Raw genomic sequence first — 23725 nt, forward strand, 5'->3', positions numbered from 1 at the left:
TAACTTGAACTGGGGCATTCAGAAATGTCACATCAGATCTAATGCTTGTGTTTAGCATGCCAGATTGTTTTGTTTTTGATGAGCAGGACTGACAGTTCTGTGGTTTCTTATTTTTGTCCCATCTTCCAGAAATTATGCTATTTTGAGCACTATTTTGTTCCACGGTCACAATTACCAAATCAATTGCCTTTCCCAATGTGATCACAAATATTTATAAAACAGCTCTCAACTAGCTAACTATAGGCAATAGAAGAAGTTCATTGTAAACAACATCTCCAACCCATGTTATCCTCTTTCTTCCATGCTGCCACAGTTCCACTTTCAAAGTTTTCTAATAAGGGGTGAAGACTGGGCATATACGAAAGGTAGAGGAACATAGCATGAGGAATAAGCAGCTGGTCAAGATAAATGACATGAAGAATGAAAAGGAAAGTAGGACAATCTATAGAGTTTTAAAAGAAAGCATCAGTTTACAACATTTCATCTGGAAATGGATGGAATGGGTCACGGGAAGGTGTAGTACAAATTATAAAAGAAAGCGTCAAAAAGCAGTCATTTATTTTGAGGAAGCTTAGTGCATTTGTACAATTAGTCATATGCTGACCAAGGGTTAGAAGCATTACATAACCGACCAATGCTTCATGTTCTAAAACTTTCCAACTTCAGAACATTCTATTTCACATCTACAATTCTCATGGGCTTCATGAAGTTTTGAGCTCATATTTCCATTTATGTAAGGTGCTCTAATGTAAACTTTCCCAAAGATGTTATTTAATATTATTCACATCATACAACTAATCCGATCTGTTTTTCAAATATACTGATGTTCCCATCCACACTGCTCATGAGGATATCCTTCTCCACTTAGATCTGTCCTTAAGTCCCTATCAATGATGGGGCCGTGTTAGAGCCCTCATGCATGCAACAAATGACAGCCAGAGTGTTGGAAGTGGTGCTGCATTACCACTTCATTTTAGGGGGTGCTTTTTCTTGGGTGTACTATGGCAAGCTACAAGCACTCTATTTGCTATTTTGTTTTACTAACTTAAATAACACTAGGGCAGCACAACACACTTTTAAAATGAATTGCAGACATCTCATATAAGAAATTGGTCATGTTGTCAGTTTTCAGCCACTGTTCATCACCTTGGTTTTGTTATCCCTTCTTGCAGAAGAGACGCTCTTAAAAAGATCTGTAGCATATTGGTGATGTTATTTACTTCCCTCACAACAACTTTGAATGACTTTGTCTGAACAACAAACATTTGAAATGCATTCTTATGCATCCAAATAAAATAGCCATGAGGGTATGCAGTCCCATTTATTAAACAGTGTCTGGTGTGAGTTTGCCAACAGTCTGTCTGAACTATATGCTAATGTTGCTGACACCTACCCTAGGCTTGATTCAAGATATTTAAAGAGGTTTTTTCCATCTATAAACCATTTAAGCTCAGTCTTGACAGAGCACTCTTTAACCCAGATTTACAAAAGTGACAAGTAACACAGCACTCAAAAAATCTGTGCTGCTTTGCGTGACAAGGAGAGAACATAAGAGTGCCAAATCTATAGAGATATGGCTCTCTCCTCCTCTCCCCGTAGTTCTAGTGCAGAGTTTTGCTGCTGAGTGCCATGTACACATCTCTGCACCATAGTGCAAGGTTGTGTGTGTGAGTCTAGCAAATGTTTTGTAGAAGGCTTCCCAGTACAAAATACTATGATTAGGCAAGTTATCCTACTTTGTATGTGGGCTGTCCAGAGCAGCACACATGCAGTCGGAAAAGAAAGGAGAAATGAAAACGCCTCCTTTTAAGGCCTGCTTTCCAGCAGCATTATTATTTGGCACCAAACCCTGTCAACTAATGTTAGTAAACAGGATTTTTCATAAAAACCCATGAGTGGTGATTACACAAACAGCAATCTATCTTGGGGTCTGTCTTAGTAGCCAGATCAATGATATCGTAACTCTGAACTGCGAACCTTTTCTGAAGACAGTATTGCGCCACTGGCATTGACTCCCATTAAGTATATACAGCAGCTGTAACGTCATAAGAATGAACATTCTTCCTAAATTTTTATATTTGTTTCATTCACTACCCTTACAGGTCCCTTGGATCTTTTTTAAGAAATTAGATAGTGTCATAGGCCATTTCATTTAGGCTTACAGGCGTGCCAGGAGGGCTCTCTAGCTTACGAAATTACCATATGTACGAGGGGGCAGTAAGCTCCCAGATTTTAAGCTTTATTACTAGGCTTCCTTCGTTGGTCGGATTCGTGGCTTGGTCTGCAGGCTGGACGCTGGCCCAACCTTGCGATGTTATCAGTTAGCCTGCGGCCCATCGGTCGGGTTTATGCAGTATAAAACTTTGATCCTAACTACTGCAAGTGAGTGAAGTTCAAGGTAGTGAAGGACATTAGTCAGATATGGCAAGATATTAGAAAGCAATGTTTGCTTCCTGTGCTGCATCAATACATGGTGTTATGGGGTAATCCTATGCTTTGGCAAAAGTTTGGCAGTGCAAGGGCATTACCCGGCTGGGTCAACTATATGATAGACGGGGGTTCCTCTCTTTCGCTGCGCCTAAAGAAGAGTTTGTCCTTTTGAAAAATACATTCTTTAAGTATCTACATGTTAGGGACTATTTCATACAAGACAAAAAGGTATTATCAATGCCGAACCCATTGGAAATACTGTCCGGTATATACACGTACTTTGGCCAAGGGGCTATTGGCCTAGCCTATCAGCAATTTCTGGCTAGCACCTGTGACAATAGCTTACAGATCGCTGCCCAATTAAGTTGGGCCATCAGAGCTGAAATAACGGCAGAGGAAATACAGGAATCCTTGGGCGCATTAGACCAAAGGGTAACAACGGTTAATTTAAAGCTGCAACAGCACTGGGTAGAATATAAGCTGTATTATACAACAGAGATGATATCTAAGTGGGCCTCTCGATCTTCTGAAAATTCACTTTGTCAGAAATGTCAACTGTATGCTGCAGACCTGAGGCATATGCTTGTTGGATGTCCAAGGCTGAATATGTTTTGGAGTGGGGTCTCCATATTCGTAGTTCGCTCCTCGGCCCAAACTTTCAGCTTACTGAGAAAGAAATATTTCTTGGGATTAAAAGTGAGGCAGCTAGCTATGTTAACTTGTTGGCTACTATTATTATAGCATGTGCCCAGCTATGTGTTGCCAGAGTCTGGATTGATAATGCCAGTCCTAGTGTTAATGAGTTCTGGGATTTACTCAGACAGACATATGAGATGGAACTCATGTTGGCTAAAGCTAGAGGGCAGTGCTCTTGGCTTAAATTCAACCGGATTTGGACAGGTCCCCAATGGGGATAACGAGGCACTGTTACTTTATAATATGCTCTTGTATGGCCTTATGACAGATGCTTCTTTATTATTTCTTGGTTGTTTCTTTTTGGGAAAATGTTGTTGTTCCTTAAATTGTGACTAGGATTGTTTTCTCTAACACCTGATTTAATTGTCGACTCCTTTTCTGAGCTACTGTATAAGTTAAAAAACTATAGAGTAATGTATTGTTAGCACTTCTACAGTATTTATGTATTGTATGTCTTACTTTTGGCTACACAAAAAAAATGAGTGGTTTAGTGGAATTGCCCGTGCACCACCCACGTAAAACCTCTTTGATGCCAAGTAATGTAAACCAGCAGCTTTTTCTTACAAACCAGTGCACATAACAATTTGCGTTGGTTTGTGAATCCCCAAAAAGATTTTACATCAGGTTTGTGTTAAAAAAAGTAATGCAAACCGAATGCAAATCTTTTTTAAATCTTGGTCCTAGACAATTGTGTTCAGAATAGTAAATGTAGACCCAGCAGAAGTTACTAATTTCACCTAAATATACCCCATGCCTTATTTCTTTTGTAAAACTAAGACCTGATCTATTTATGTATTCTGGGACTATTCTTTGCTAGACATTCTTAAACCTGGGAGAAATGTTTAGTCTTGGTGATAACACTATGTTGTTTCTAAGGAGTGACTTCTCATAAGAGAAATCCTACAAATTCTGGAGCATGTTAATTTTGCTTCAGAATCTCTGAGGAGTGTGAGTGAGACTTACTCTATTGTTCATTATGCTAGCTGGGATGAAGGGCGGCAATGAAGGAACTCTGCTTCTGTCTGCATCTCTAAGCCGACCCTCTTCAACGGCTACATGGCCCACCTCGCAGACATCATCCGACAACACAGCCTCAACATTGTATCCTATGCCAACGACACCCAGCTCATCTTCTCCGTCACCAAAGACCCCACCACCGCTAAACTCAATTTCCAGAGAGGAATGCAAGAAGTGGCAGTCTGGATGACCAACAGCTGCCTAAAACTCAACGCCGAGAAAACAGAAATCCTCGTCTTGGAATCACCCCATTAGCATGGGACAACACCTGTTGGCCTATCACCCTTGGAAGCCCCCCTACCCCCTCAGATCACGCAAAGAACCTCAGCATCATACTCGACTCATCACTCACAATGAACCGACAGGTCAATGCTGTCACCTCCAGCTGCTTCAACACCCTCCGTATTCTCTGAAAGACCTTCAAATGGATCCACCTGAATCAAGGAAAGCAGTCACCCACGCAATCATCACCAGAGAACTCTACTATGGCAATGCACTCTATGCCGGCATCAACAAGACCCTACTCCGCAAACTGCAAATGGTACATAACACCGTGACCACACTTATCTCCGGCATCCCCTCACGAACACATCAGCCAACACCTGCGACGAATCCCCTGGCTCCCCGTGGAGAAGAGAGTCACCTTCAAAATCCTCACCCATACCTACAATTGCCTGCACAACAACGGGCCCAAATACCTCAATGACAGAATAAACTTACATGTACCCAAAAGAAACCTGCGATCATCCAACCTCGCACTGGCCGAAACACCGTGGATCCACAGAGCCAGATCATGCGGGAGATCGTTCTCTCACATCACAGTCAAGACCGTGAATGAGCTACCGGAAGACATCAGATGCACCCTCTCCCTGAACACCTTCAGGAAGACCCTCAAGACCTTGCTCTTTGGCTGAACGGAGTGGCATACCCCCCCCCAAAGCTCCTTGAGACCCTCACGGGTGAGTAGCGCACTTACAATCCCCCTGATTGACTGTTTGTGTTGCATGGGTTTTTGTACATTGCATGGGTTTTTGTACGGGTACCTGGAGTGGCTCAGGGTCTACAGTTCTGCTTCCACAGTTGCCTCCAGGTGTTCTATGGCCTGAAGAGGCCATGAAGAGCTGTTCTTGTTCTCTTCTCATGGTGTGTCTTATCCATCTCAACATTTTTCTAATAATGATGGGGCTGTATCCTCTCTAGCTTCCATCTGGTGAGCAGTTCCTTTTTGGAAATGGTTTGCATCTAGAGAATGTGTAAGATTATTGTCAGGTTCCTGGTGTGGAAGGCTGACAATGTGGTAATTCCACTTTTCATCACCATCCAGTTTTCTGATCCGACTGAGAGCTCTACCTCTTATTACCTTTTCTACTAAGAAAGCAGAGGTACCGTTGCATCTTTTTTAGAGGCATTTGAGATCATTTCTATGGGGGTGAGTTGATTGCTTTACAATGTTGAATAACATTTTTGGTGGTTATTAGTTTATTTAATCTCCCTTTTGAAATGAGTAGATTAATCAAAATGTGTCTTTATATTTGTGTATTGTACTTTGCAATTACACCAGATATTTAGGGGAGAAATATTTATGTCTCACTCATTCAGTTGTTTCACAGTGTTCCTCTATGATCAGTTTTTTTGTGCAGATTATTTGGTTTTTAGAATTTTGAGTTTTTTTTTAACCTATAATATCTATGATCCCTAGCATTGGCTTATATCTCTGGGATGTGGGCCACTGATATTCAATCAATCAATCAAAAACATTTATAGAGCGTGCTACTCAGCCGTGAGGGTCTCAAGGTGCTGAAGGGAGGGGGGGTGCTGCTACTGCTCGAATAGCCAGGTCTTGAGGTGTTTCCTGATGGCGAGAGGGTCCTGGGTCATTCGTAGGTGTGCGGGGAGGGAGTTCCATGTCTTGGCTGCCAGGTAGGAGAACGATCTTCCTCCGGCGGTGGTTCTGCGAATCCGTGGGATGGTGGCGAGGGCGAGGTTGGTGGAGCGGAGTTGGCGGATGGGGGTGTAGAATGAGATGCGGCTGTTGAGGTATTCGGGGCCCATGTTGTAGAGCGCTTTGTGTGCTTGGGTGAGGAGCCTGAACGTGATCCTCTTGCTGACGGGGAGCCAGTGCAGGTTTCTCAGGTGGGTGGATATGTGGCTGTGGCGAGGGATGTCGAGGATGAGTCGTGCAGAGGTGTTCTGTATGCGAAGTAGTCGTTTCTGAAGCTTGGCAGTGGTTCCTGTGTAGTCCAGTCGGCTGGTGCCGAGGGCCTGGGTGACGGTCCTTCTGGTTTCGGTGGGGATCCACTTGAAGATCTTTCAGAGCATGCGCAGGGTGTTGAAGCAGGAGGACGAGACGGCATTGACTTGCTTGGTCATCGTGAGGGAGGTGTCTAGGATCAATCCCAGGTTGCGTGCGTGGTTCGAGGGTGTTGGTGCGGCGCCCAGTGCTGTGGGCCACCAGGAGTCGTCCCAGGCGGATGGGGATTGTCCGAGGATGAGGACTCCGTCTTGTCTGAGTTCAGCTTCAGGCGACTGAGCTTCATCCATTCAGCGACGTCTTTCATTCCTTACTGGAGGTTGGTTTTGGCGGTGGCTGGGTCTTTGGTGAGAGAGAGTATCAGCTGGGTGTCGTCGGCATAGGAGATGATGTTTATGTTGAGTTTGCGTGCGATGGCGGCGAGGGGGCTCATGTAGATATTGAATAGGGTAGGGCTGAGCGAGGATCCCTGGGGTATGCCGCTGATGATCTCGGTGGCCGCCGAGCGGAAGGGAGGGAGGCGGACTCTCTGGGTTCTGATGGAGAGGAATGAGGTGATCCAGTCCAGGGCCTTTCCTTGGATCCCAGTGTTGAAAAGGTGGGTTATTAGGGTGCGATGGCATACGGTATCAAAGGCTGCCGAGAGGTCCAGGAGGATGAGAGCGGTTGTTTCTCCGTTGTCCATCAGGGTCCTGATGTCATCGGTGGCTGCGATGAGGGCGGTCTCGGTGCTGTGGTTGGCACGGAATCCAGACTAGGACGGGTCGAGCGAGTTGTTTGCTTCGAGGAATGCAGTCAGCTGTTTATTGACAGTCTTCTCGATGACTTTAGCCGGGAAGGGAAGAAGAGAGATGGGATGGAAGTTTTTGAGGTCTTTGTGGTCCGCTGTGGGTTTCTTTAGAAGGGCGTTGATTTCTGCGTGCTTCCAGCTTTCAGGGAAGGTGGCTGACGTGAAGGAGTTGTTTATGACGTTCCGGAGGTGGGGTGCGATGATGGTGTCGGCTTTGTTGAAGATATGATGGGGGCAAGGGTCCGAGGGGGAGCCGGAGTGGATGGTGTTCATGACGTGGGTGGTGTCTTCAGTGCTGATGGGGGTCCAGGCGCTGAGGGTGGTGGTGGGGGTCGTTCGGTCAGCGACTGGAGACGGAGCCTGGGGTCCGAAGCTGACGTGTATGTCTGCGATCTTGCGGTGGAAGTACGTGGCGAGAGAGTTGCAGAGGTCTAGCGACGGTGTGAGGTCGTTGTTGCTGGCGTTGGGGTTGGAGAGCTCTTTGACGATGTTGAAGAGTTCCTTGCTGTTGTGGGTGTTGCTGTCTAGCCGCTCTTTGAACGATGACCTTTTGGTGGTGCGGATCAGCTGGTGGTTTTCGCGAGTAACGTTCTTGAGGGCTGTCATGTTTTCTGTTGTCCGTTCGTGGCGCCAGGATTTTTTGAGGGTTCGGCAGGATTTCTTTGATTCTTTGAGGGCGTCTGTGAACCATGGGGTTTTCCTGTTGCCGGTCTTGCCTGGGGGGGTTCTTCAGTGGGGCGAGGTCATCGGCGCAGTTGGTGATCCACTGTGCGAGGTTGTGGGCTGCGACGTTGGTGTCAGCGGTGTCGGCTGGCGGGTTCTGGCTCAGTGATGAGGAGCTGGTCTGTGGTGATTTTGCTCCAGCATCTGCGGGGGATTTGTTGCGTGCGGTGGTGGGAAGTATTCTTTTTGAAGGAGAAGTGGATGCATCTGTGGTCGGTCCAGTGTAGTCCGGTGGAGTGGCTGAAGGAGACGTGGTTGCTGGCGGAGAAGATGGGGTCGAGCATGTGGCCAGCGAGGTGGGTGGAGGTGCTCACCAGTTGTATAAGTCCGAGGTTGGCGAGGTTGTTGAGCAGGGTGGTGGTGTTGTTGTTTTTCTCCAGGTGGAAGTTTAGGTCCCCCAGGAGGATGTATTGTGGTGAGGCTAGGGCGTGCGGGCCGATGAAGTCGGCGATGGTTTCGTTGAATTGTGAGCGCGGGCCCGGGGGTCTGTGGATGAGCGTTCCTCTAAGGGTGGTTTTAGGGTCGGTGTGAATCTGGAAGTGTAGGTGTTCGGCGGTGGAGAGTGTGTCTTCGGCGTTGGTCGTGACGCTGATGGTGTTCCTGTAGATGATGGCGACTCCTCCTCCGGTTTGGTTGACGCGGTCCTTCCGGGTGATCTTGTAGCCGTCCGGGATGGCAATGGTGATGTCGGGGGCCGAGGAAGCGTTCATCCAGGTTTCCGTGAGGAAGGTGATGTCTGGTGCTGTTGTGTCGAGAAGGTCCCAGAGTTCGACGGCGTGCTTGTGGACGGAGCGGGTGTTGAGGAGGATGCATTTGAGGTGGTTGTTGTTGTTGCTTGGTCTGGCGGGCAGGTTCGGAGGCAGGTGAATTTGCAGGTTTGACAGGTGAAGGGTCCGTGGGTGCGCTTCGGGGTGGCTCGGTGGCAGGCGTGTGGTCGTTCGGTGTTGAGTGCGTTGAGGACTGCGGAGTCATATCTCAGTCGATGTTTCTGGCTCTGGCGGGGGCCAGGAGTTCTGGCGCTGGGCGCAGTCCAGGCACGGATGGGCGCAGACGGGCTTGCCTTTGGCAGGCCTTCAGCGCGCCAACGGCGCGGCCGCTGCGCGACCTCCATATGAGGGGCAGAGGTAGGGAGGAGCAACTGGGAGGCGGGAGCGGGGCGGCGAATGGGAGACAATGGGGTGGGGTCACAGGGACGAAGCGGCGGGAAACGGAGGCAGGGGACACGAAGGAAGGGGGGCATAGAGGAGAAAAAAACAGGTAGCGAAAAACTAAAGGAACACAGGGGCAAAGAGCAACGACAGCAACAGCACCAACAGAAAGGAAAACAGGGGTACAGAAAGCAAAATGGACAGGAGGCAAAGGACGACAAAAGCAATATTACCAGAGACGCAGGTGATGCTGGCAGAGCCCGGGCGGCAGAAGCAGCGGGCACCGGTCACACAGAGGGCTGCGTGGCGGTGAGGGGAGCGACCTGCCTGGAGACAGGGTCAAAGGTTCTGCTCTCACTTTATGGTTTGAAGGTGTAAGGTACTCCTAGGCTAGTGACAGAGAGACAATATTTCTCAGACCTCTGTCCCACAGCTTGGAACATTTAGTTGTATCTGTGACTACTATTTAACTGAAATGAAACAAACAGCTGATGAGGTAATGATCAGACCAATCCACTGAGATGGGAGTATTGGTATTGAGTAATCCTTGTTTCACAGTGATAAAGTCAAAGTTTGAGGTTTTTGTGTTCATAGTAGCTACACATAACATAATGAGGTTATTATTGAGTCTTTACTTGAATGCCTAGGTAATGTTAATGTATGCATCACAGAACTGAAACAACTGAAATGTCTTCATCTATGCTCAGTAAAGCTGTCAATAAATGAAAAGATATAATTTGCTCAAGAGTGACTCCTTCAGCCTATCGTTTTAAAATCTCTTTATCAAAGACAAGAGACCAGGAGATCTGAGGAGACAACTATGCATACGAGCTTAGCTTATATTCATGTACTCATGGGATCAGTGATTTAAATAGAAGAGGGGGCTTAATGTCAATGTAAGGCATCCTTGGAAGTTCCTGAGTTACTCTTGACAATAGACTCAAACAATTAGATTGTCCCTAGTTTTGGAATGCTCGGTCTGCTGACCCTCACAATAATATAAAACATGTGAGAGTATCTGATGTGGTGCTTTTGTAAGGCAAGCAATTGCTGTTGTCTGCCCTCTTGGGAATACTTTAAGTACATTTTCTATTCCAGCCTTGAGAGGAATAAATAATTTCCAAAACAGTGGCACTTCCAAGCATGCATATAAAGGACAGATAAAATGCTTGTGCTTAATTGTGGTTTGTCGTGTGCATTAATATGAACTTGTTGCCATCACCAGATCAAGTACAAGACTGATTCTCCTTGAAGGATACCAAAGGAAGATAGATTGGAGCTAGTGTCTGTGTGCTAAGAGCTCCAAAAGAGGGGTGGGAAAACACACTAGGGGTCATAGTCACAAAAGTAAACTCATGCTGTGTTGTACGTTTACGTTTGCTTTGGTATTTACAAAGAGAGGGAGATAATAGAATGTTTATAACTGCAGAGACTCAGCAGTCAGTATAGAGATAGGATATGCCTATATTTTTATGTGCGCTTATAGCAGCAGATGTTTTTCAAATGCCTGAAATTGTTGTCATATTGGATTATTGGTGCGATGTGGGTAAGGCATTGAGTAGATTTTTCAAATTTGAGATTGAGGTAAGCCTTACTCTAATTTTTTTCTGAACAGTGGAAATGGTCCCACATGGGAGAGCGATACATCTAGATGACAAAACACTGACCTTGTATCTGATGCTTTTAGCAAGAAGAGAGATTTATATAATGTGGATAAGAGCTGACTCCCAACTATCCCTGATTTAATTTTCTCTATTAGACATGTGCATGCATTCGCCGTGGCAAGGTGTAAAGTGAGTGGGACTGACTTATGGTCACCATTTGAGAACTTGAGAATGAGCAGAGCGAGTTGGTCCAGAGATAACTCCCTGGCGCATTTCTCCAATACAGGGTCAAAAGACCGTGTATGAATAAATGACCATGAAGAGACGGATATAGTATAGGTCAGTGTGTACAATCGGTGGACATCACTGTGGTGTATATGAGGACAAAAAAACAATAAAAAAAAACAATAAGTAATACACCTAAACTGCAGCATTATTAAATCTTTTTCATTGCAGTAAGGAGAAGACTTAAAAACAGTACTAAAACATTCATAGGACAGGTACGCTTTCCATGAGTGCACACAGTAATATAAAGCACATACAAAAGACAATATTACTAATTGTAATTACCATCAAACAATAAGCAGATAATTCATTGTGACACTGTCCGATGCACATACTCATAAATGCAGAGACTGGTAGCTTTTTTTTATAAGCACAAAAATGAAAGTTTTTTGCCAAGTTCCAGCTGTATTTGTACAATGCAGCAGGTAGGACATCCCAGAATGTTACCAAAGGAACCATTACAAAAACACCCAATACAGAATAACTCAGAGGCTGGCACTAAAGCAGATCCACTCAGACTGCTTTGCAAGAATGAGGGATAGGTGTTGAATTACAATTGAGTTTCCAAAATACATTTTTTTAGAGTAAAATAGTCTGTGTAATTATGTCTGGCATGCTTTCAAATTGACAGTGATTACTGAATAAAACTCAGAAAATCTCTTCCTTTAAAGCCACACAATTGCAATAGGGAGTAACATGTAACCTTGTTACACTTGTATTATCCTGGAAATAGGAGTTTAAATGATCTTCACAGATATGTTAATATTAAAACCTGAGTTTCAACTATTTCTTGGAAATGTTGCCATTCTAGACAAACAGACAAACAAACAAACAAAAGGTTTGCCTACTACCTCCATTTTTTTGCTGGAATTTGTGTTGTCAGTCTTGGGGCTCTGTGCACTTTACCACTGCTAACCAGTACTAATGTGCTTGTGCTCATTCCCCTAAACATGGTTTGGTTGGCTTATACCTGATTGGCATATTTAATACACATATAAGTCCCTTTTAGAATGAAATACCATGTACCCAGGGCCTATCAGTGAAATACTACTTTTAGGACTGCAGCATTTATTCTGCCACCCAGTTCAGTACCACTTTAAACATGTCCCAGGCCTGTCATTTCAGTCCGAGTGCAGTTTATAATTCCTTGCCAAGACTTAAACTCCCCTTTTATTACATAAAGGTCACGCCTACGGTAGGCCCTAGATAGCTCTCAGGGAAGGGTGAATTGATATGATATTAAAATGTTGAACGTGTACTTTTACGTTTTACACATTATGCTACTGTGTGTGAGACCTGCCTATCCCACAGGTAACCTTGTTTTTTAAAAATTCCTTCCACACAGTCACACATTAGAGGGATTAGGTGAGCTGCTGGCAGGATGGGGTCAGAGCTGAGAACAGACCCACTTGCAACTGAATAGGCTGTGCTCTGCCTTCCCATAGGGACTTATCACCTCTCCTTTGTCACTGCTGCCAGCTTGTAGCCAGGGCGTGGAGTTAGGAAATCATCAAAAATCCTTTCTAGAAACTTCTCTGACCTTCCATATTTCTGGGTCTGCAGAACGACTCTCAGAGGACTCCATGTTGCTGTGACCTTCTGTGTACTTTGCAAGACTGCTTTACTGTAGCCTTCCTTGATCCTCAGAGGCCAGCCCTGTTGTGTGAGCCTTGCATCTTCATTTGAACCCAGGACTACCAGATTGACTTCCAAGGGTTAGTTTGCTGGGCTCCTGTTTAGAGCCACAGCAAAACAAAAGGCTTCCACACTCTTGAAACCACACTTGGACCCAGCCTGGGTGAGTCCTGAACTCCCAAGTAGTGTCCTATCAGTTCTGGACCCTTTGTTGTAGGGCTAGAAGTACCCAGATGGCCTAAATCAAAAACTGCTATGAGACCCGTGAGAAGACCGGGACTTGCCAGGTCTCCTATCTGCCTGAAGTAGATCGCCGTTCGGATTGACTGTGCAGCTACTCCAGCAATGTTGTTCTCCGAAGCAGCAAAACGTCCTCAATGGTCCTTTGCAAAAATGGTACCCGGGCCCCATAAAATGTCTTCGGCTACAGACTTGTACCACTAGAGATATTTGACTTCCTAAAAAGAGACTCAGGGCCAGATGCATGACCCTTCCATTTTGCGACTCGCAAAATGCATTGTTTTGAGACTCACAATATGCAACTCTCAAAATATACAACAGAGTCTCACACACTGTGACACCATTGGGAATGTCCAGCCCTCACAGGGATGGATGCCTGCCGGAATCAGCAGACCACCTTGTCTGTGACTGCTTTTTAAATAAAGCAGTATTTTTTTTAAAGTGGCCCATTTTCCTTAAAGGAAAACAGGATGCATTCAAAAAAGACAAAATGAAACGTTCCTCTTTCATTTTTTAAGAGAAGGCAGTGGTCCGTGGGACAACTACCTGCACTTAAAACATATTTTCGCTGCCAATCACAAAGGAGAAGGGGCCCCCTGGGAACCCCTTCCCGTTTACGAGTGGCTTACCACCTTTTTTAAATGGGTGGTAAACTGCGAGAGTTTTGCGGCCGCAATTGCGGTTGCAAAACAATTGTACATTGAAGTGTGACTTGCTATTAGGAAGGGACATCCCCTGGCACGACCCTTCCTAAAAGCGAGTCGCTAACCCTAATTTGCGAGTTGGTAATAAGTAACGTCATATATTCGGAGTAAATATGTACTAATCTTTTGTGTCATCATTAGTCATTCATGAGCATCCTGCATCCACCACTCCTTCATACACTTGTCACATTTATCAGAAAGCATCACTAAGAGAACAACTCATGAGAGGGAAAGATATATGATAGAAACAGATAGCAAACACCCCAGTTGTGCTGCTAGAACCCTTCTTTCATGGTGAAATGCTTCCCCAACCTGGCTATGTGCTGTGTGCATTTCTTGATATAAATCAGACTCATATTGCTGTATAATTAGGTACATTTCTGCACCAGTCCCAAATGCAGGTGACATAATCAAGTTCCAAATGGAACTTAGCAGACTGTGTGAAAAATATGTTTATTTTATAATGGTCACCATCAGGCTTGAGCAGGGTAACTGACTAAGTCATCCTTGGAAATTGAATATAACAGAAGTCCTAAGGTCGTAACTGCAAAATACATGCAAAGTACAACTACTGAACCTGTAATAAACTAACTAATCTAGCTTGCATTCTGAGATTCCAGCAGGTACTGAAGTGAAAATTGGAAGAGGGTGATAGAACTGAAATGGTGGAGCCAATGAGTCCTTGGGCCAGGTGTAAAAAGTTTGTTTTAGTTTGCAAACAGCCTGATTCACAGAATAGGGCCAATGCGGATGGAAAAATGCCTTTTCCAATGTAAAAAGGCCCAATCTGCAATTCAGTAACCTATTACCAAATCGCAAATTGGGTTTGCAATTCGGTATTAGAAAGGGGCATGCTGAGGGCGTCCCTTCCTAATACCGAATCTCAGTGGTATGTGTGAATGTTTTGTTGCCGAAATGTGGTTGTAAATCATTTGCATTTATCCACCTTCTTCAAGTAGGTGGTAACCCATTCGCAAATGGGAAGGGGTCCCCACTGTTTAAAAATGAAAGGAACATTTTTATTTTTATTTTTGAAACGCATAACATTTTCATTTAAGGTTACAAAAAAAATTACTTTATTTAAAAGCAATTACAGACATGGTGGGCTGCCTACCTCAGCAGATCACCATTCCTGTGACTTTTTACAATTCCTAAAAAGTTGCAAACTGAGACCTACCTCATGAATATTAATGAGATAGGTCCATTTGCGACTCACTGGGAATCACAAAATGTGTTAAACACAGACATTTGCTTTTTGGTAATCATAATTCCATTCCATATGTACACCTGGCCCTTAGTGCCATGAAAATGGAGAGCTCATACACTATAAGAACATGGTGAAGCACTGAGATTACCTAGTCTGGAGTATGAAGAGCTGGAATCTGTAGAGATCCTGCTTCCTCCTATTCATAAGTCTCAGAGCCAAGATGACAGATTCAGACCCAGTGTGGCTTTCATGCTGAAACACATCTAAGAGCTGGGGCCAGACTGAATAGCTGGAATCAGAATTAGTGCCTGATTTAGATCTCGGTGGACAGGTTACTCCATCACAATGGTGTTGAATATACCGTCAAGGCAAAATATAAATCCTCTAGGATATAATGGGATTTATATTTCAGGGGACAGGATATCCATCACCGTTGTGATGGAGTAACCTGATCGCCAAGATCTAAATCAGGCCCCAAGCCTCAAAAACAACGAAAGAGTTCTAGATCAGGTGTGGCTTTCAAACTTAGCTACACCGGTGGTCCACAAGGACAAAATCATGACAATAAGTAATCATATGCTACACTGTGGCGTGGAAGGTAGGTATGGGAAAGTGCAGGGTAGTTGGATTGAGTCCATAGGATGCAGTGCAATGTAGTGGATTAGTGTCCAAACGAAACTGCATAATGTGATGGGTAGGGCCCCTGTGGTCAGTGCAATGTGATGTGTTTCCGAGTTAGTGTCCTCTGGAATATGATGCAAATATAATGAGTTGGCATCTCTTGGATATAGTTCAGTGTTGTAAGTTAGTCACGCTTTGCAAGCAATGCAGTAAGTTAATTTTCCCATGATGCAGTGCAGAGTAGCATAGTGACTTAGGGTCCAGAAGTACAAAAGCTTTTTTAATTTCTTAATGGGCTGAATCACAATTTTGGCTTGTTAAGAAATGCAAAACAGTCTTTTCATATGTACAAAGGCCAAAATCTGCGATTTCTACCCCAGTAGAAATCACAATTTGTGACTGCGATTTTAGAAATGCAAGCAAGGATTACCTATTTGTAATTCCTAAAGCACATGTACAAGGCATTCCCTAAATGCAAATTGGGCTTTTAGTAAATGCTATTACCATTGACTCCAAGTAGATGGTAACCATGTGCACAATTAAAAAATGCATATGTGCACTTACATGTGCACTACGAATTTCGGGGTGACTCCAGGGGGGCCTTATTCTCAAAGGTACCCTTAGTTTTTGATTTCCTAAATTGCGATTCCTATTAGGAAATCAAAATTTAGGAAATGCACACAATTTCCTATTTCACACAATATCCTAATAACAATATCTACTTTTTAGGAATCGCTATTGGGAAATTGCAAATTTTGTACATACCATTTAGCATTTATTAAACATACCTTCCCATGGAAACGCTATTTAGGAAATGCAAAATAGGAATTTCGTACATCTGGCCCTTAATGCCACTATAATGTACTGCTGGGTCACATGTGAAAGGAAAGGAATCATTGCAGTATGATGGCTAGTTTTCTTAGGATGCAGGACAATGTGGGTGACAGCATCCTGGGTGCATGTTGATGCATATTGTTTCTGAAATTGTGAGGTAAGATTGTTTCGGAAGTTTGTTCTACTAAGAGTTAATGTAGCATGATGGTTTTGTGCCTGATTTTGACTTTAGTGGGTGGCCTGCCAGACTACTGCATACCATATTTTGATATCGCCACTGGCCCTCCTGAGGTCCCTCAGCCTTCATACAAGCCACAGGCATGGAAGCTACTCTGACATTGGAGTTTTGCTTAGTGGCCACCATGTGTCTGGCAGTTCCAAACTGACATTAGACCTTACATTCTGAATACGTTGGAGAGTCTGAAGCACCTACAACATCAACCTCAAATTTGTCAGTGTTGCACCTGCAGAGCCAGATGGAGATCACTGAAATAATGGTCAACCCAAAACATAATGGAGCAGTGGATTGTCATTTTGGCAGACAGGGTACTCCATACCCTTTGTGGTAGAGATGTACCCAGTTCACCAAACACAAAATCAAGATCTAAGTGTTCTAAAGTTGGACTGCAGTTTGGAATGAGGGTGTTAGTTCACAAAGGACATAGAGTTTTGAGGTGTGATGCAAAGCATTATGGTTAATCAGCACCATAGCACAAAGGTAATGCTCATAGAGTGAAGCTTAGCGTGCTTTTTTCTTGCTTTATTATGCAGCACAGTGTTGTTTATTGATGTGCCTTGGACAAAATAAAGAATAGTGGACTAGTGTCCCAAGAGCTCAAAGTGCAGTGTGTTTGGTCAATGCACTATAAAGCAATTCCGTTTTGGGGGATTAGTGTACATTATGATTCAATGTGATAAGTTTAGAGCTGAAAGAGCAAAGTGTAATATGATTGGTTAGTGTTTGGAGAACACAGTCAGTTTGTGTTGTTAGTTTTCCTCTGATGCTATGCTGTGTGCTGGGTTAATGTCCTTATGTCCTTATGATGTAGATTTGCATCAGAATTCACAAGGTACATAAAGTTGCCATGTTTTGAAAATGAGCAACTTTGGAATCCAAGCGGAATGAAATAGTCTTGAGATTTGAAACACCAATGGTAAATATCTATATAATGTTTGGTAATGTTTTAGCCATGGACCTAGAATAATTAAAAACGAATCTCAGTGTTACAATTTGACATAAATATGCTGAAAATAAACTCTCTCTTTTTTTTTTGATAATCAACTTTATTGATTTTAGAAAACAAAGAAAAGTTAGCACCAACAGCACAATATACAGGTTTGTATTTTGGAGATAACAAGAGCATCTTTTGTGTAATCATACAGTAGGCACAATTATCAGACACATATCATAGCGAAAAGAAAGCATTTTGTCAGAAGTGAAAGTCCAACCTTGGGGACCCCGTCAACCGATTTGATCAGTCCATTCACCCACACTCTTTGGTATTTGGCTGGGCAACCCCTGGACTCAAATAAAGGTTTCTCAGTCCACCACACGGTGCCATCTAGCTATTGTGGGAGGGTCAGGTTGTGTCCAAGCCATGGCAATATAATGTTTGGCCACCATGATGGCCGCACCCAGGAATAATTTGTCTGCACCGGACCCATCTAGACTGTCCATAACACCCAGGAGGAGACGTATAGGATCGTGAGGTACATGCCAACCCAAGATGTGCGTGAGCTCGGATTCTATTTTGTCCCAGTATTTTATGAGGCAGGGCAAGACCAGACCACATGGTAGAAGTCTGCTGGTTGGCGCCTGCAGTACGCGCATTCAGACGAGGTACATAGCCCTGCTCTGTGTAGTCGCTCTGGAGTAAGGTATGCAGTGTGCAGGTAATAGATTTGGATGAGTCGGATTCTGGCAGAGGTAGTAATCGTTTTGGGAGCCATAAGGGCATCCCGCCAGTCTTCATCTTCAAGGGGGCCCAACTAGCCTCTCAGCGGGTTCTAAGCGGGTCCAGAGATGTAGGGCTGTTGTTTGTGAGGGTGCGGTATATACAAGATATGCCTCCTGAGATTCCCCATCATGACCTGTGCTTCCAGTAGACTGAATACAGGGAGTGTACTACCCGTCGAGATGTGTGTGCTCAAGGTGTGTCATAACTGTAAGAATCTGTAGAATTTTGGGGTGTGTAAGAAGAAGCGGGTCTGGCTATCCTAAAAAGTCTGTATGTGGTCTTCTGACCACATGTCGCCCAGTTGGAAGATTCCAATATGGTCCCAGTGTTGAAACCCTTGTAGTGCTGCCACTTCGTTGAGCCACAAGCCTTTCCAGAGCAGCGTTTGTTGGGTCAATTTGGATTCCCATTGTGTATTGCGCAAAACCGAGTGCCAGGCCAGGAAAACTGTTTAGGTCACAGTTAGAAGTGTCTGAGAAATGGGGGAGCCGTATATGAGAGCTTCGATTCGAGGGAAGTCCAGGTTTCGAAGATCAGTTTTGCAAGCTGGACCAGACCATCCCCCGGTAAACCAATAATGGAGGACAAGTAACCTTGTTGTCAAATAGTATAGGTAGAGGTCTGTCATGCCCAAGCTGCCGTCAAAGGACGGAATGCGACAACGGGCAAGAAACATCCGTGGCATTCCCATTCCCCACAGGAACCGCGTGATCATGGCTTCAATTGCTCAGAACCAACTTTGGGGGTAGTGGAATGGAGTACTTTGCATAAGTGAGGATCATGTTTTTAAATAGTACCACCTTTCCAAGCGGGATGAGTGGTAAGACTTGGGACCCATTAAGGTCCTCTCTGGTCTTTTTAAGAAGTGGAGTAACATTTAGTACCCACTCCAATCAAGGGAGTAGAGCGGCCCATATGCCCAGGTATTTAAATGATTATCACCTAATGGGTATGTTAGTTTGCGAGTCGAAACATTCCCTAGAGGGATGGAGAGGCAGGAGGATTGGCTCTGCCGAAGGCCTGAGACCTTATCGAAGACTTGACGGGATTGGAGACACCTGAGGCCGAGGGGCCGGGTCAGCGAGGTAAAGCAGGACATCTCCCACATATAGTGCGATTTTATCCACGTGGTGGTCTCCCCATGCCCAGCCCAGAATCAAATCATCCGCTCCGATGAGACACACATGGTGTTCCATCACCTTGGCAAAAAGGAGCGGGGAGAGGGGGCAGCCCTGCCTTGTACCCCTCTGGGTTGGGAATATCTCGGAGCGGGTTCCGTTGATCAGCACTCTGGCTCTAGGGGTTGGAGTATAGGACTCGAAGGAAGTGCCGGAATTGTTGACCCATGCCCATCAGTGTAAGCACCTCATCAAGGTAAAGCCAGTCCACAGTATCAAAGGCCTTCTCGAAGTCTATGAGAAGAAGCATTGGATAGGGGGTGATTGCCTGACAGTTAGCAATCGCCAAATGAAGGCATCTTAGGCAGTGTCTGGTGGCACGAGCTGACATGAAGCCACATTGATCTGGATGGATCAGTTTGGTATGAAGTGGGCGCTGGGACTGTGCCAAAGCCGTGGCATGGACTTTGATTTTGGTGTTAATTAGGGAGATTGGCTGGTAGTCCGCACAGGAAGACGAAGGCGGTTGGGTTTTAGGGATAACCACAATGGTGGATGTGTCCTTCTCTGGTGGAATAGCACCTACTTCCTCCACATGAAGGAACAGAGCTGAGAGATGGGGGACCAACAGCTCATGGGTGGAGGTGGAGTATTCTAGAGGGAATCCGTTAGGACCTGGAGTCTTCTGGGACACCAGTTAGGAGATTACTGAACCTATTTCCTCTGGAGTGAAAGGAAGGTCCCGAGTTGTTGCGTCTGAGTGTGACAAGCAGGGGATGCGGACTTGCAAAGGGTTAAGGAAGTCCGCAAGAGTACTCTCCAGCCTGCGGGCGAGTATAAACAAGAGTAATAATCTGCAAAAGCCTGTGAGATCTCGGTTGAGGTGTGGCAGACGTTTCCTGAGGATTTGCGGATCTCATGTATTATCCGATTGGCCAAGGGATATGAGGTCAGACTGTGAAGGAGTCTCTCATTCTTGTCTTGTCTGTTAGCTGTCTCTCGTGAGCCCCGCCCGGGGTTCTGGCCAGGTCAATCTCCAGCCAGTGCGTTTGTGCTTCAAGAAGGGCCAAGTGACCGCCGCGGGCCTGTTGCTGTGTTAGAAGGTGGCTTTTGGCCACTCCTCGGATGGTAGCCTTACTAGCCTCCCAGGGGATGCCTTGTGAGGCCACTGAACCCAGATATGCGAGAAAGTATTGCTGAAGTTCCTCCACTATAGTTTTGCAAATCTCCTCGTTCTGAAGGAACCAAGCGTTCATTTGCCACATAGGGTGCAGTCCTTCAGGGGTGTCATCATGGTGTGCGAGCATTGCTGAATGGTCAAAGATTCCCCTGGGAAGGATGAAGATAGTGGCCACACAATGGCAATCAGGTGCTGACATAAAGATCATGTTGATATGTGCATGGGAGTGGTGTGCCACTGATGTATGTTTGCATTGGGGGTGTGAGGGTTCCAGATCCTCCACACATCGCACATGCCCAAGGTGGTCGTCCAGTCAGCCAGTTTCTTATTGTGGCTCAACCTGGGATGGGAGGGGGTGCCTGTAGTGTCTAGGGTGGGTTGCATGACCTTGTTGCAGCCCCCTCCAAGGATCATCTGTCCTTCAGGCAATGTGGAGATAGTGTCCGTGAGGTGCTGTAGCGTTGAGACCAGTGTCATGGGGGGATGTATACGAATAATAGATGAAGGACATTCCCACCCAGCGTCCCTGAGAGAGTCGCAAACCGTCCTTGTGTGTCATTGGATACGTGAGAGAGAACAAATGGGAAGGTCTTTCTGAGTAGGATGGCCACTCCCCGGGAGCCCCTGCTGAAGCCCGAGTGCCACACTCTATCAAAACCGTAATGGGCTAGAAAGGCACAGAGGGATGGGTCTCCTGGAGTAAGAGGACACCAGTGGAGTGTTGTTGGGCATATTTCAGGACTGCCGTTCGTTTGATGCGATCAAGCAGACCGTTTACATTCCAGGACATGCCCCGGAGGGAGTTGGATCTTTGTATTGTGTGTGCCATATGGAGCAAGAGGTGTGAGGGGTGTGCCGGGTCGTGTCCTGTGGCAAGCTCAGGGTGAGAAGCGAGTGCAACCCTCCCAAGCTATGTCCATTTTGCCAGGTTGTCATGTGTATGTGACATTTACATGTTTGAATGCTTTGTGCTGTCAGAGATAGAAGGTGCAGTATAAATGATGAAACTAAACATCGCACAATGGTCCTGAACCACCCCCCCCTTCCTCCCGCCCTATGCTTCTGGAAAAAACTCCATATTTTAAAGCTGGATATGACCTACAACACAATTTCTTGGAAGGGCAATCCCCTGACGTGCCATCAGAGTCAAAGCCACTAGTGGACTACATGAAACGTGGAACCAGTAAACACAGTTCTTAATAACAGCTTCCAATTTGTCAAACTGTGGTCTTGAGCAGTCACTTTTCAAACTTATTCTTTAGACAAAACTGTGAGCTCTTAGAAATCAATATGAAAACTGCAAGTACGTGTGTGGTTAAAAAAATGGACAGGCTGTTCCTTGGGGAGGAGAAAGTGCCTATTATCATGGTATATTCACCAAAATGCAACATGGCGGCAAATGTGTAGCCTTTTCAGCAAGTAGTAGTAGTACTTCTTTAAGTAATTGTTTAATGCTGGGCAAGTGATGCTCTCTGTATGCCTCTGTCCTCTGATCTAATAATGTATATACATATGTGGCAGAAGTGTTTGGAAGGTCTAGAAAGAGGCATTGAGTGTCAAGACCAGTAGAGTTGTCTATGTGACTCCCAAAGCTTTGTGCTGATATTCCATTTGTGTATGACATTCAGTGAGGTCTTTGTTAGCAAAGGGCTGCAATTAGTTCTTTATATGTGATGACATTGGGCAGATGGTATGTGTGAGGATTCTCCTATTAAATTTTCAAAACAGGATCTGCTACTGTATCAGTACAAAGGATGATATACTACAACCAATTGTGGTGCTAGCTCTTGTGTTTCACTTCAATACTGCTGTCTTTCTGCTATACCTTTCTCCAGTATTGCATTTACCAGGTGAGTCTCTTGTCTTGCAGGGCCTGCTTTGAAATGCGACAGAGGGACCAACATTGCACCACTTTTTTCAAGTTCCAATTTCTTCATGACCAAGGAAAGGAGTGCTCTACAGAGTGCATGAAAAGCTGCTGTGTGCCCCGGGCTTGTATGTACATGACACCCAATCTCCCAGAGGTGACACCAATACCCTGAGTTGTGTGCACTTCTTGCTGGGGGACCTGATGGATTGCCTACCACCTAGAAGCTTGGCTACCTGTCTTCTCAGAGATGGAAGGAGGGAGAGTGTCCAGTTAGAGAAGCCTAGCATGAGAAAAAACAGATGGGAACAAAGTCAGGAGGTGATCCATGTAATGATGGGTCTCTCAATTTCCCTCACCATTTCCCATAGACAACAGAGACAAGACATTCAACTAAAGAGTAGAATCTTCTGGCATCAATGACATATGCTAAGAGTCTGGAGCACAACTTCCTGATTCTGTGGCTTTAGTAGAAGAGGAGCCATTGTTACCACTAATGTGAATAGCATTATCCTTCCTGAAAGTCTGTAAAAAAGAGAAGGAAAGAGGCAGTTGGCAAAAAAGGGAACAGTTTGTTTAATTAAATTTTACAGCCAGGAAAACAGTTATAGGAACAAGGTCTGACGACTGTTTTTACAATCATCATGTGTCCTTTTCTACAAAACATGATGGGTTATAAAAACTTTTAGCGTATCATATATGGTGAGAAATGTTGGTTGCTGCCTTTAGAATTGTAAACCAATTGTCTAATGGCTACCACAGGTGGGTCTCCACCTCTAGTGGACACGATGTGACCAGTCGAAAACATGTGCAGATGTCTGGCATAGGAAGTGTGTGATGACTGCGTGTGCTACCTCCTCATTGGTTATGTGTTCCTAACTCAAATGGCATCTGGATTTTTTTTTTTTAAATGTGCATATCCCTACCAGTCATGTGTGCTTTATCGGGGCAATCTCCCTTGACCCTTGTCATGTTGCTGCACCTATCTATGGGATTGATCAAGAGATTCCTGCCAGAGCATTTGACTGACAGCTACATGCTCTCCACCCTGTCACCTATCAATCAGTAATCCCGGGCCTTGGTCTTAGGGCCTACTTGACTACATATTTGTGAGTTGCGGTTGATGTGGAGTTCACAACGGGCAATGCTGTTATTAAGGACAAGATTTTATTTTCATCTTTTAATGCTTCTATTTCCATGTTAATAGAACCAAGCACCCTTCTGCTTCACTTCTAAAAGGCTGCACCTGTGGAAGATGAGCACTATCTACACAGGCTGCCACTTCAATCCATGCCCAGAAGTCCTTTGAATGCCCAATTTGTTTCTGAGAGTACAAAAATGGTATTTATGATCACAATAAAAGATAAATATTTTAAGAAATGTTGAGTTCTACTTTTGAAGATTATCTGATTGATAA

This window comes from Triturus cristatus, chromosome 8 (assembly GCF_964204655.1).
Source record: "Triturus cristatus chromosome 8, aTriCri1.1, whole genome shotgun sequence".
NCBI classification, from domain to species: domain Eukaryota; kingdom Metazoa; phylum Chordata; class Amphibia; order Caudata; family Salamandridae; genus Triturus; species Triturus cristatus.